The following is a 13,322-nucleotide window of genomic DNA, read 5'->3' as shown; positions in this document are numbered from 1 at the left end:
CTTCCCACACACGTGGGAACCCCTGAGTCCTGCAACCTATATTATTATAATTAAGCTACTGAATGGACTCAGTTCACCATAAAATTGGATTCTAGAGGATTTTTTTTAAATGTGGAGAATGTAGCCTTTTCCTTATCAAAATTCCCCAACCTTTGTAATATATGTGACCACCTTTCACCTTGGCCTGAGGTTGTTGCCAGGTGTCCTGGTTTTTCTTCCTGCTGGGAACTTATCCTGACCTCCTAGGTTTAAATCAAATAGTAGCCACTGAGGATTCAGAGTAGCTGGTGGGAGGAACCCCTCCTCCCTGTGCTTTATTCCTGCATCTGTCCCTGACTACGTTATCCCAGCCAGCTGCTCCATCACCCCAATTCCACTCTCCTCTCGTGACCTCTGTGCTGCTGACCTCCTTTCTGAGAAGACTCTGCTCTGCAGCATCTGTGTGTGTGTGCTTTCTTAGCTGCCCCAATTTTTTTTTCCTGAAGTTTGTGGCTTTACTTGGCCTGTGCACTGAGCAGTGAGGCCTCCTGGCAGACTCCTTCCCATCACTGACTGGCCTTTCGGTCTTTCCTCACTCTTCATCTGCCTCTGATGTACAAGTCCTGGCTCCCCACCTTCCTGTCCTCCGTAGTGGCTGTGTGCATTTCTGTCAAGAGCAGGGCTTCCCAGCTTCCCCCGCTTGGCTCTAGCATGGTAGGGACAAATGGGAAGGAAGTCACCATCCCTCTGTTCCCTAGGCCGGCAGAGAGCCAAGGTGGCTGCTCTTTGCCAAATGGGATATTTGTCAGAGCCTGGGAAATAAAACTATTAGTTCTGAAGTATGAAGACACAGACCTGGGACTCTTGTCAACACATATGTTTTATTGAATCAACAAAACGAGCCCTCGTGGGGCTTGCTGAAGTCCATGTGCAGTGACATAGATCACATGACCCATGGAATGAAGTGCTACTTAGTGTCCCCTAAGCCAGAGCTCTGGAGGCCCTAGGAGTCTGGCACATCCTGGCTCTGAACACTGTTTTGTTCTCTCTCAGGCAGTCAGGGGCAACTCAAATTCTTTGGGTGACAGAGCAGCCAGGGACAGAAGTGCATGCCGGGCACACTTTATAAACTAAACTTCCGTGTGCTGACCTTTTTCCTGAGTTCTAGGCTGGGCTGAGTGCGTGACGGCCATTCCAGTAGTTGGGCAGCCGGGACATGAAGATGGCAGCAGGTGCAGAACAGATGCAGTGTTGAGCTTAGAACTTGGGCCTGTCTCAGAAACACAAAGGAAGGGCTTGGAGGAAAGGAAAGGGAATCTATTGAGCTCATACATAAGGGGCTGAGGTGACAATAAAGTGTTTTCTTCGTATTAAACCATTGCCTCCACCCCAGCTATACACTCAGAATTAGAGGCAGGAGGATGAGGTGTTCAAGGTCATCCTCAGCTTCCTAGGGGGTTCTAGGCATCCTGAGTTTCAGGAGACACTGAATAACATTCTCAAAAAGGTATTTGGGTGAAGGTATACGTTGGTGATTCTCAAAGCCATTCGCCAGGTATAAACCAACTACTAATGGGCTAATAAGAATAATAGCTTCAGGTTCGCACAATCCTAGTGTGTATTGGTTTAATTATGTTTGGATCTCTCCTTGTCTGTCCAGATCCCAGTGTGCTTTCCACAGCTCTGCTTATGTAGAAACGAGGGATCGTTGCAGTGTAACTGTGGGCACTGAGCATCCCTAATGAAGACCTTGAGAGATAAGATAAAGGTTTCATTGTATAAATGAGTCCATTAATTCCTAGACTATTTTCTTAAAAGAAATTATCTCAAAGAAACTTCTTATTTTTTTAAAAGATGAACTAGCTGTGGGAAGGAAGTGAAATGTATCATGTTGACTCAGAGAAATAAATCTTTTGGCCCAAGTGTGGGAAGGGGCTAGGTTAAGGATGAATGTATTATTTTTCTTCGCCATGCAGCCAGCCCCAGAACACATGCTAAATGTGGAGAAAAAATTAATGATTTGTGCACAAATGCTTAATGTTTTCCATTTATTTTTTAAATGTAATAGCTCCAAATGGAAAATATTTCAGTCTGGTTAAACAAACATCATTCACTAATTAGATAAGATTTTTAGAGATTGTGGCCCTGGGAAAGTGTTTAGATTATTAAGAGAAAATAATTATGAGACAGGATTGTATGTAAAATACCGTTTATCAACATGGAAAATATGCCAAGGGAAAGACTCATAACTCACAAAGAACGTGACTTTTGTTTTGGTTTTGGTTCTTGACTTTTTTTTTTTTAATTGTGGTTTTGTAGTTGGCTTCCTGTATCGTTGCTTGGGTTCAGCCAACTGTTGACTGAAAACACCCATGGGAGGACCTTTTCCTGTCTTGATTTTGCTCTTGATATTGTTGTAGAGATGCATATTGTGTTAGCCAGCCTATGTAAAGCAGAGAGGATGTACGTTCTATTGGGTTTGGGTGTGAGTTCTTTCATCAGCGACAGGGACAGAGACCCAGTCCTTATTCTGTCTCTGTTCAGGAACCTAGAAAGTTTCTTTTCCCTCAGGGACTCCCATTTAGGCAAAACCAGAATTTCCTGGCTTCATAGATCAAGGAAAAGGATACCATGGTATCTTAGTTAGGGTTTTATTGCTACGTAGAGACACCATGACCAAGGCAACTCTTGTAAAGGAAAACATTACATTGGGGCTGGCTTTTAGTTTCAGAGGTTCAGTCCATTATCATCATGGCAGGAAGCATGGCCACATGCAGGCAGACATAGTGCTTGAGGAGCCAAGAGTTTCACATTTTGATCTAAAGGCAGCCAGGAGTAGAGGGTCTTTACTTCCCTGGGTGGAGGAGCTTAAGTGTAGGACCTCAAAGCCTATCCCTACAGTGACTCACTTCCTCAAACAAGGACCGCCTCCTAATAGTACCACTTCCTATGGATCAAGCACATTCAGTCCACCACACATGATGAACCCTGATGGAGCAGGGCTGGGAATTTTCCCACAGACATTTTACATGTAGATCTCAAGCTCAGGAGTTTTTAGAAAGACAGATGACTGACTGAATAGCAAAAGTTCACCAGGAAGATGAAGGTGAGCTTCTCTAGGGCAAGTCAGAAGCAGGTTTCTCCATGATGGGTGTGTACAGGGTTTTGTTGGTGTTGGTGCTGGCTGGTATTTTTGTGAGCTTGACACAAGTTAGTGTCACCTGGGAAGAGGGAACATGGAGTGGCATAATTGCCTCCATCAGTCTGGCCTGTTGGTAAGTCTGGGGCATTTCTTGATTAATGATTAATATGGGAAGATGCAGTATACTGTGGGCAGCTTCTGCAGGTGATCTGGGCTTCTATAAGAAAGTAGGCTGGTTCCAGAGACTGGCCCACCAACCAAAGAGCAAGTATGGGCTGGACCTAGGCACCCCGTGCAGCTGGGCCTGGTCTTCTTGCAGGTCCCCCACCAACTAGAACGGGGCCGTCCCTGACTCAGTCGCCTGCCTATGCATCCTGTTCTCCCTGGTCCGCCTTGTCTGGCCTCAGTGGGAGAGGATGCATCTAGTTCTGCAGTGGTTTGATATGCCAGGGTGGGTTGGTACCTAGAGGAAGGGGCTGCATGAGGGGGTTGGGAAGAAGTGGTGGGGAGGAGGTGGGTCGTGGCTGTGATGAAAATTGAATAAATAGATTAATGAAAACAATAATAAACCAAACCAACCAATCAAACAAACAGAAAAGAAAAGAGGCTGAGCAGAACCCTGGGAGCTGGTCAGTAAGTAAGTGTTGCTTCTCCATGGGCTCGGCTTCATTTCTTGCTCTGAGTTTCTGCCCTGACGGCCTTCACCTTCAGTGGACTAAAAGTGTGGACCATCCCGCACCCAATTGATCATGGAGTTTATGACAAAACAGAAAAGCACCCTAGGATCACTCCTCGGTCGTGTTTTAAAAGGTTGCTCCCCTTTGCTCCAGAGGACCGCACACAGCAAGAGGAGAAGCTCAAGGACGGACATCTGGAGGTGTGAGGTAGACTTGCAGACATTTGTTTAGGTTGACAACGAAGAGCTGGCACCAGGAATTCAAGGTTGATGTTGCTCGGGCCCTCCATAAGCACACTGGTTCGCTGTCCCTGATAGGTGTCCTATGGAAAACATAGGTTGTCTCTGTGGGCCGGCAGCACAGGCTTTCTCATGTTCTCTGGTGTGGTCAGCGAGACCAGCCAGCTGGGAGATTTCTCATTCTTCCATCATTCTTTCTGCCCTTCTCTCCTGCCTCAGCTATGCAGAGACTGCCATCTTACACAAGGACTGGTGCATCTGTCGATTCTGGTGTCTGTGGGAGGAAGCAGGAGCTGGGGCCGTCACTGGCTTGGTCCCAAGTGATAACTGTATTAAATTCCATAGTGAAATTTATTATTCTAGTTTGAGATGTTAAACAAATTGTAAATTATACCTTATTTTGTATGCATATGTGTATGCCTTTGTGTGTGAGGGGATATTTGAGTCTCTCTCTCTCTCTCTCTCTCTCTCTCTCTCTCTCTCTGTGTGTGTGTGTGTGTGTGTGTGTGTGTATGATCATATGTCAGAGCACAACTTGCGCAAGTTAGTTATTTCGCCTTGTGATTTCATGGGATTGAACCTAGGTCATCAGGCTTGGAGCCTTTACCCACTGATTCACCCTGGCAGCTCCCCACAAAAACTTTTTAAATGTAAATGAAGGCCCATCCCAACACATATATTGTATTATTTCACGCATGACAAGCGTTTCAGCAAATGAGCCAGAGGTCTAAGATAGGCCTTTTGCAGTGGTGGTTTAGGGAGAAATGAGAAACAGACCAGGAAGGAACCCTCCTGTTATTAAACTAAACATCCATGCAAACATCAGCACTGTTTCAGGAGGGCTGTTGGTTGGCTGCTGTGGAGGTCAGGCTCCTGTAGATCTGCTTATAATGGTGACCCTGAGAGGGAGGCAGCGGCTGCAGAGTCAGCTTGCAGGGCACCTCCCAGTGTGGCTGCTGTGGTCAGGGATTGAGCAAGATGAGGTCAGAGAAAAGGGGTCTTGCCTAAGCTCTCAGCCCCTGTGGGATTTAAGTGGAGGCCTTTGACATCCTTACTTGTTCCCAATTTGTTCGTTTATATGGTGAGAACAGTACCTCCATTATTTTATTCTTGGGGCTCCTTTGAGGATGGAGTTGTCAAGTCTCTAAAAATGTAAAGATAGACTTTATAGTGAATCCAAGAATACATCTTGGTGGGAAAGGGTGAGACCCTTCTCGCCCACAGCAATGGAGAGAGAACCGGAGCCTGGAGTTGGAGTTCAGTGTTAGAGTGTTGGACAAGAAAGAGTCTCTAGGCCCTGGGGCCTATGCCTGGCACTGCATTAAATGAGCAAACAAATAACAGAAAGTAGAAACTGCTAATTATTTTCTTTAGTTTTTAGCTAAAGGTAGAAACACATAAATGAATAATACCCCATTCTCTCCTTATATTTTTGAACATAATTTTTTGTTAAGATTGCAGTGAAGCCTGTATCCTATGAATGATGTGCATGTGTGTGTGTGTGTGTGTGTGTGTGTGTGTGTATCTGTGCATGTGCGTACTTACACACATGTATTTTCTCAAGTATCATGTTTTTCTTTTTTCTCTCTTTCTCTACCATTTGGTTTATACACAGATTCTTTCTCACAGTGTCTAGGGTAGACTTGACATCTCCAGGCCTGGGGCTTTCCTGGATATCCTTTGGTCACTGGTTTGGGATTTGAAAAAGGAGCACACTTGGTGTGGTTTCTTAGTTCTTTTGTTCGATTGCATTTATATTTATGTGTACCTTCTGGCTTACCATGCTTCATGGGAGCCAGAGTTCAGACGTGAAGTTGTGGATCAAAAAGATCAAGTTGATTGTTAGTGCTGTTCAGATCTTCTTGGTCTGTTCTATTTTTCTGCCTGCTGGATTTGTCCATTTAACTCCCTTGGGTGGAGTTAAATCTATTTAATGGCGGCTTCTCCTCCGTAGTTATATCAGTTTTGCCGTATGAGTTTTGGCACATTGTTGTTGAGTGCCTACATGTTTTTATGTCTTGAAGTAGGATTTGCCTCTTTATATTTTATATCCTAATAGTCCTCCTGTTGACTGAACTTGCCATTCAGGTGTTTTGTTGTTGTTGTTTTGGATTAGCTTGAGCATGGTGCATGCTTCTCCATCCCTTAACTTTTAATCTGCTTCCTCAGCTTTTCAGGGAGTTTCTTATAAATAATGCCATGGACACTTACTTGCCGTTTCCTTTTGAGCTCATTCATGTATCCATTTAATATCATCCTTGTAGTAATTTGAAGATTTTATAAATATATGCAATGTATTTTGAATATATTCATTCTCCCACTCGTCTCTCTTCTTAATTTCTCCTGGGTTCACTCACACCCTTCTTTCCCTCCTAAACATGTGCCCTCGTTTTTTGTTTAATTTAATAATGCACAGAATAATTTGTGCTGTCCACGTGCTCCTGTGTGTGGAGTCATCTGCGGAAGCATGAGGAACCTCTCGGGTCGTGCCCTTAAAGAAAAGGAAGTCCCCATCCTTGAAAGCATCCTTATCCTCCTCTCAGCCAGCTGTAGGTCTCCTGATCCCCTTCATCCTCCATATTGAATGTTGCCTGGCTTGACCCTCGGCTGGAGCCATAACCGCTCTGAGTTCCTGAGTGCAGCGGCCCTATTATGTCCAGAAGACTCTGTTCCACTCCCAGCCGTGGCCTTACAGACTTTTTAAAATCTCTGTCCATCGCCTGTGGGGTCGGGATAAAGATCTGTGACTGAAAAGCACAAAGACGCTTGCTCACTTTGAGTTGTGATTTTTGATTAACCTCCACCTGTTGCACAAAGTAACTTCTCAGATGAGGTCTGATACTCACATCTTTTGACCGATCTTTTAGACAAATCATGTTTAAAATGACTTTTGATGTGGTTGCCTAGCAGCTCTAATACCTATGGACAGCTACTTTGAATTCATTGTGTCTTTTTCTTTTTCTGACTTTCCTACTTGCATATTTATGGCATTACCAGGCTTTGATTAGCCAATTGATCATACCTTAGTTAACTAAACATTTTCAGTAACTCCTCTATAATGTAAACTGTATACTTCTAAACCCAGTGCCCCTTCAGAAAGCACTGTGCCACTAGATTGTATAGTAAATCGCCCTTGTGACAGGGTATCCCTTCTTCCTAGCTCCAGCCCTTGTGACCGATCTTAGCTCTGACTCTGATCTTACTCTTTATGCAGGATTTATAATGTGTGTTTGTCTTGGGACCTCACTTCCCGAGTGTTCTAAGAAGCCACAGTTTCTGTAGATGGGAGTAGTGAACCTACAGGCTTCCGTACAGTGAAGCTGGCATCTTCAGTCTCTACCCTACGGTGTCATTCCTGTCCCCACCGGTGTCCAGTCACAGTGTCCTGCAGTCCCTGGCTGTGAAGATGGAGAGGACTCAAGGCACACAAGGCTCAGAGAGTTGTGAGGCTGGGCTATTTTAAAACAGGGTTTTGAGAATTGACCTTCTAAGCAGTAAGAGACCTTCGAGATGCCCGTTCTTCTGGCTTTCAGCCTAACACTGTCGCATCAGAATAGTTCTGGGCACTTTTACATGGGTGAGATGTTTAAAAGGCTTTATTGACCCATGCCTCTCTGCTCTGTTAAGTGATTATCTTTACACTCTTTGTGTGGACAGTTTCATCTTCTGTTGTCTGTGGGATTGGCTATAACTGATTTAGAGCCTTTAGACAAGCAGATAGCCTGGGAGAAATACAATGCATGGCCTTGATGCGACTTTCCCAAGAACCTTATCAGTTCAATTGTAGCTTTTAAACAAGAGCTACAAAAGGAGTCAGACTTTAAAAGGTTAGACTGTTTGCAGGAGTGTCCCAAAGATGCAGGATCATTGGTGCAGGCCAGAAACGACTGATTTCCTCTGAGAGATCTCAAAGGGAAGTTGATTTCAGATGAAAGAGCATTTATTTATGTATCCATTTATTGGATGTACACGTATGTGTGTGTGTATTGGGGGAGGGTCTCCTATACTTGGCCTCGAACTCAGGCCCTCAGGCTCTTTGGCAGACACCTTCCTACCAGCTGAGCCGTCTCACTGGCCCTGAGGTCTTGTTTTGAAGTGACATAGCTGTATGATTCTGTGAAATAATCACACTAACTCATAAACTCTAAGGCACCCAATCTTGCATTATGTGTATAACATGAGTATAACTTGTTATCAACGTGCAGAACAGAGAGTAGAAGATCACAGTGTGCTCCTTCCTGCCCAGGCCTTCAGTCTATGGATTTAGAAGCATCCACGGTGGCATAGGAAGCCACTCCTGGTTAGACTTCCCATCTCTCCCAGCACACATATGTTTTGGATAAAAACATAATGCATCTTGCTCTTCGGAGAAATTCTTCCTTGCTCAGCAAATACAATCCCACCTCATTCCTCTTTAAGATATGTCGCCAAGGGAACCGTTTTCTGAGTCCTCTAAAGTCACAATGTGTTTGATTGTCGCACGGCTCTAAATAAATTAGTTTTTCTAGTGTAACGCCCCGACAGCAACAAGATTCTCATTTCGTGCCTGCTTTGGCATCCCGTTGGGTAAATCAATTGGTTCTTTGTGAGCAGCTTGAAGCTTGAGACTCAGTTTCGTTTTTATGAGTGATTTCTTTGAATCGGCAAGGACGGCAGAATAACCAGAGAGAGGCCTTTCATCTCAGCAAGAGAATTAAAAAAAAATTTTTTTTGATATCCAATGAGCCAATGAGTGTGCTTCATGCTTGCCTTGAGAAATGCTCCGGTTGCTTAATTTACCCCAGAGAAGGAAAATGTTAAATAGGTCCCTGCAAAACAACAGGAAAAGGGATTGCTGAGGAGCACTGGGTGGCTTCTCCGTGGACAGGACTCTCAGAATAGCATGCATGTAAACAGAGAGGTGCTTTATTGAAGCCACACAAGACCCCCATTCATACCGAACTCTAGCAGCTCACACATGTGGAAGCCTCTGCTCGCAGCCACTGTGAGAACCTCCCTGCCCACCACTGCTCTGGGTTTTGAAATCCTGACTTTCAGGACCAACGGCAGCTAGAAGGCTTGGGACTTGGGAATGGGAAGATCTGGGGAGAAGCAGCCAGGTCCCTTTGGGTCCCCTTTGTTGTGTGTGGTGTAAGGAGACATGGTTCTCTCTCTTCTCATAGTTGCTTTGTAGTGAGAGCCACAAGCAGGTGAGCAGCGGCTAAATGTAAATATACTGTGTGTGTGTGTGTGTGTGTGTGTGTGTGTGTGTGTGTGTGTGTAAGTAGATGGAGTGAGCAGTACAAAGAAGAGAAAGAGAGCCCTGTTTGTGGAGCCAGGAGTACAGGGAATTAGGCCCTTCCTGTGGGGTTTTAAATCATAGTTTGTGGTATGTTATACATGGTGTACGTGACCCTTCCCAGGGGGGAAAAATAAGTAGTGGCTGAAGTTTATTGTGCCAAAGATTGTTAGCCTCTGAAAATCTAAGGTTGTGCAGAGGTCTCAAGAGAAGCAAAGGGGAGGATACATCTTCTGTGGGATTAAATTGTCTTCATTTTTCTCTGGTGTCTTCAGTCCTGCTCACAAATGGAATTATACAGACGCCTTGTGTGTCGCCTTTTATCCCAGGTGTGCCTCAGACAGCGTTCCATCCCAGCACGTGAGGCGCCATCGCTTCCTCTCTCCCGAGGATGGTGTCGTGTTCCTGATTCAGCATGCTATCCTCGGTTATGTGCGAGGGCCTATCTGGTGTTGCCCCATACCCCTGACTTCCTACAGGACACTGGGCACAGCTTTGGCCACACTGGCACACTGTGCTTTGTATCCCTGTGAGCTGGCATTAGAGAGTGAAGTGTGTCCGCAGATCTCTGTTCTCCTTTCCTCTGGTGCCCATGCACAGGTGAGATCTTGGCTGTGTCCTGACTATATCAGAGTTCTCCTGTCTGCCCTGGGCAGCCTCAGGACCACATGCCTGCCATTGATGCTCACAGAACTTTGCTGCTCACAGCTCGGATGCTGCACTGCTCAAAATGAAAGTCTAGAGGCATCTTTGGCCTTTTCTCCTCTTTTTCTTTTCCCTTTTTCCCCTTTCTCCTCCTCTTTTTCTTCTGACTCCCTTTTTAAAGTAACAAGGTCCTTCTTCCTTTCCTTCCCTCTCATCTCTTTTTCCTTCTGTCCCCTTCTTTTTTCCCTTTAACTTCCCCTTCTCTTCCTCCCCTTTCCTTTTATTCTCCTTCTTACCCCTACTCAATCTTTCCTCTTCCTTCTCTCCCCCCGGCCTCCTCTCCCCCTTTTCTCTACACTCCTTTGCTCTAGAAACTTGCTTGAGAGCACATCTGTTTCCTCTCACCACAGCTGCTGGGGCTCGCCCATGTCTCCCATACCCACGTTGCTGAGCTGGTTTCTCCTCAGCCTTCTCCATGCCCTGCTTCCACTCCAGTCAGTCTGTTACCACCCCTCAGAGACCCTGAGAGACCTCTCTAAGTACCAGCACTCTTCCCACTCGAGGATTTAGTTTAATGTTTCACTTATGACTCACGAGTGTGCATACACATGGGTGCACTTGTACCTGTGGACAGAGAAGTGTGCACGTACACTGAGACCACAAAGGTCTAGCAGGCCAGTCCCACAGTCTCATGGGACAGCAGATTGTCATCTACAATGTTTACACACGTGCAAAACATAATAAAAATTGAGAAAGAGAATCTTTAGTGTTTGTAGTCGGTGTGTGTGGTTTGTGTGGTTTTGGGTGGCACTGATATGACTGTCTCGTGGCACACACAGCTTTGGAGCTGTGGGTTGGATATACTGGGAAGGGGCCCAGTGATGGTCCCAATTCTGTATTCTCCTCACAAACCTGGTTATTTTAATACTCCTTATTTAATAAGGCATGATCACATATGACCCCCTTTATATAGAGATATGCGTACCCCTGATGAAGGGGACCAATGAGATCATACCTTCATATTTTCTGCATAAGATTGGCTTTGGGGGTGATTTACTTTTTGTGGTGGCGTTCATGTTCATATGAAGGAGTGCATTAGATGCTGTTGGGATTGCCTGCTAGGAAATGACACATCTTACTTAGTACTTCATTATATTTGCTTGTTAACTACCAGAAGGGTCCTGGGTAGACATGACATTCCATGTGGTGCAGGATTCTTAAGAGCAAGGACTTCTTGCCCACCTCCCTTTCAGGTACACCCACCTGTGTCTCAGCATCAGTCTAAGTACAGGTTAGGTATGGAAGATGAAGCTAACATATACATTGTTGGTATCTGCACATGAGGCATGGAAACATGGCAGGTTTCACTGGGACACATAGGGAGAGGGCCAAGCACCCACTGGTTCATGCTGCTGGGTGGGTGATGCTGAATTCTCTGGAGCCACAGTCCTTGCCTGGGGACTGTATGGGGGAAATATGCATGATAGAGCCAAGGGAGAGGCACCTGCTCTTAAAAAATAGTCCAAGTTTATCACTCTTCATGTATTCCCTTTGCTGAATCAGTAGCCAAATGAGAAATAACTTAAAACACCTTTACCACTATTAACAGTGTCAACTGACAACTGATCTTTTAAAACGCAAATGAGAGGCTGGAAAAATGGTTTCAGTAGTTAGAAGTGACTACTGCTCTTGAGGAGGGTCAGAGTTTTGTTCTCAGCACCAGCGTTGGGCAGCTCACCACTCCCTGTAACTCTGGCTATGGGGAATCTAATAGCTTACTGTAGCACCTATGCATACACACAGACAGGTATCCATAAATAACAAAATACATTTAATATGATTCATCACCGTAGAAAGCATCTTGTGTACAGCACATGGATTTATGCTCTTAATTAGCACATGTCAACTACACATAGTAACAGGGCTCATTGTGAGATTTCCACGCATGTGTATAATGCATTACGATCTTGTTTACCCTGTTTTTCTCCACTCACCCCTTCTTCCCGATCTCTTTTCTATTTCCATGTTTTATGTGTGCTCATCCTCCAGAGCAAAAGCAAACAGGCTTTGTGACATGAGCCTTGGGAATGAGGAAGCCAGTGGGCTTTGTAGCCTGAAAGGACAGGAACATTGAGCTCCTAGCTCAGAGCCCAGGCAGAGAGTTTTGCAGCTGCCAGGCCTTTGCAAGGCTTCCTTGATGCAACTCAAAAAGGCTCCAATCATCCTGCTGCCTGAACAGAGTGCTGCTTTCTTGCTGGCGATTGCATTGCTATCTCTCAGCTCTTATGTGGAGACACCAGGGAAAGGTGGAGTGTTGCCATTTGTCTGAAGAGTCAGAACCAAGTGAAGGAGGAAAACAGACTGGTAGCCTAGAGATGGCGTTGTTTTTGGAATAACCTTAGTGAAGCTGTTCAAGGCTAGCTTGCATGCAGGTGAGGAGAGGCCTAAGAGGAGGGGTTGGAGCTCCGCTGGAGAAACAGTGAGTGCTAAAGGCCTCAGTCTTGAGCAATTTGAGCATTTGCGTGCAGTGTGGGCAAAGCCTGATGTGCTCGTGTAAGGGAAGAGAGAGGGATATACCAAAGAGACACAAGTCTGTCTATCAGGATGCATCTTCCATCCTGTCATAGGGCTGCTCTTGAAGCCCTCATTGAAGGGAACAGGGAGCTTTATCAGGTAGGAGCAGGAAATGGTCACTGATGGTTTGTGCTCCATGACCACAAACTCATCAGAAAGAAAAACAGAAAAACAGAGTTCAGATAAGAATCCTGGTGAGCATAGGCACACATGAAGAAAAGCAAAGGATTTAGAAATTCTAATGCAGTCTCACCTTATATTTCTGCTTCTTCCAGGAGCCTGTGCTTCTCCTCCCTCCCTCCCTCCCTCCCTCCCTCCCTCCCTCCCTCCCTCCCTCTCTCCCTCCCTCCCTCCTTCTTTCCCTCCCTTCCTCCTTCCCTCCTTTCATTTCTCCTTCTCTCCTTTCTTCTTCCCATTTAAACTAATAGTTTCCCAGATCTGTCATTCACATAGCATGAAGGTCACATCTTTTAGTCCCCATGCAGGGCTTTCGAGCATGTTTACAGATGGTCTTGTGACTGCCACCATTACCTGATTCCAGCTTTCAGTAATCCATGTCTGTGCAATGAGTCTCGGCAAAGCAGGCATGATCTTTCTCTCCCCATGGAGTCACTTACAGTGACACTTGGCCTGAGCGGTTTCAGCTGCAAAATCTTTCCCATGCAGGCTTTACTGCTTTGCACCAGCAGCCCTGTAGATTTTTCTGCATCCCATTTCAAACACTTGATGTAGTTACTCATGGAGAATTTGTGTTCACCCTCATTCTGTTTCCCAGGGCTCTTATTTCT

The 13,322-nt window shown here is 45.4% G+C and overlaps 1 protein-coding gene across 2 annotated transcripts in view; it reads left to right on the top strand.

Moving 5' to 3' along the window:
* The window catches only part of RNF144A (ring finger protein 144A), a 111,986-nt gene that overhangs the window by 10,412 nt on the left and 88,252 nt on the right, over window positions 1-13,322 (top strand). The gene's annotated exons all lie outside the window — the stretch shown is intronic.

The sequence above is a fragment of the Micromys minutus genome, assembly GCF_963924665.1.
Source record: "Micromys minutus genome assembly, chromosome: 1".
NCBI classification, from domain to species: Eukaryota; Metazoa; Chordata; class Mammalia; order Rodentia; family Muridae; genus Micromys; species Micromys minutus.
This window is presented reverse-complemented; position numbering and strand designations above follow the sequence as displayed.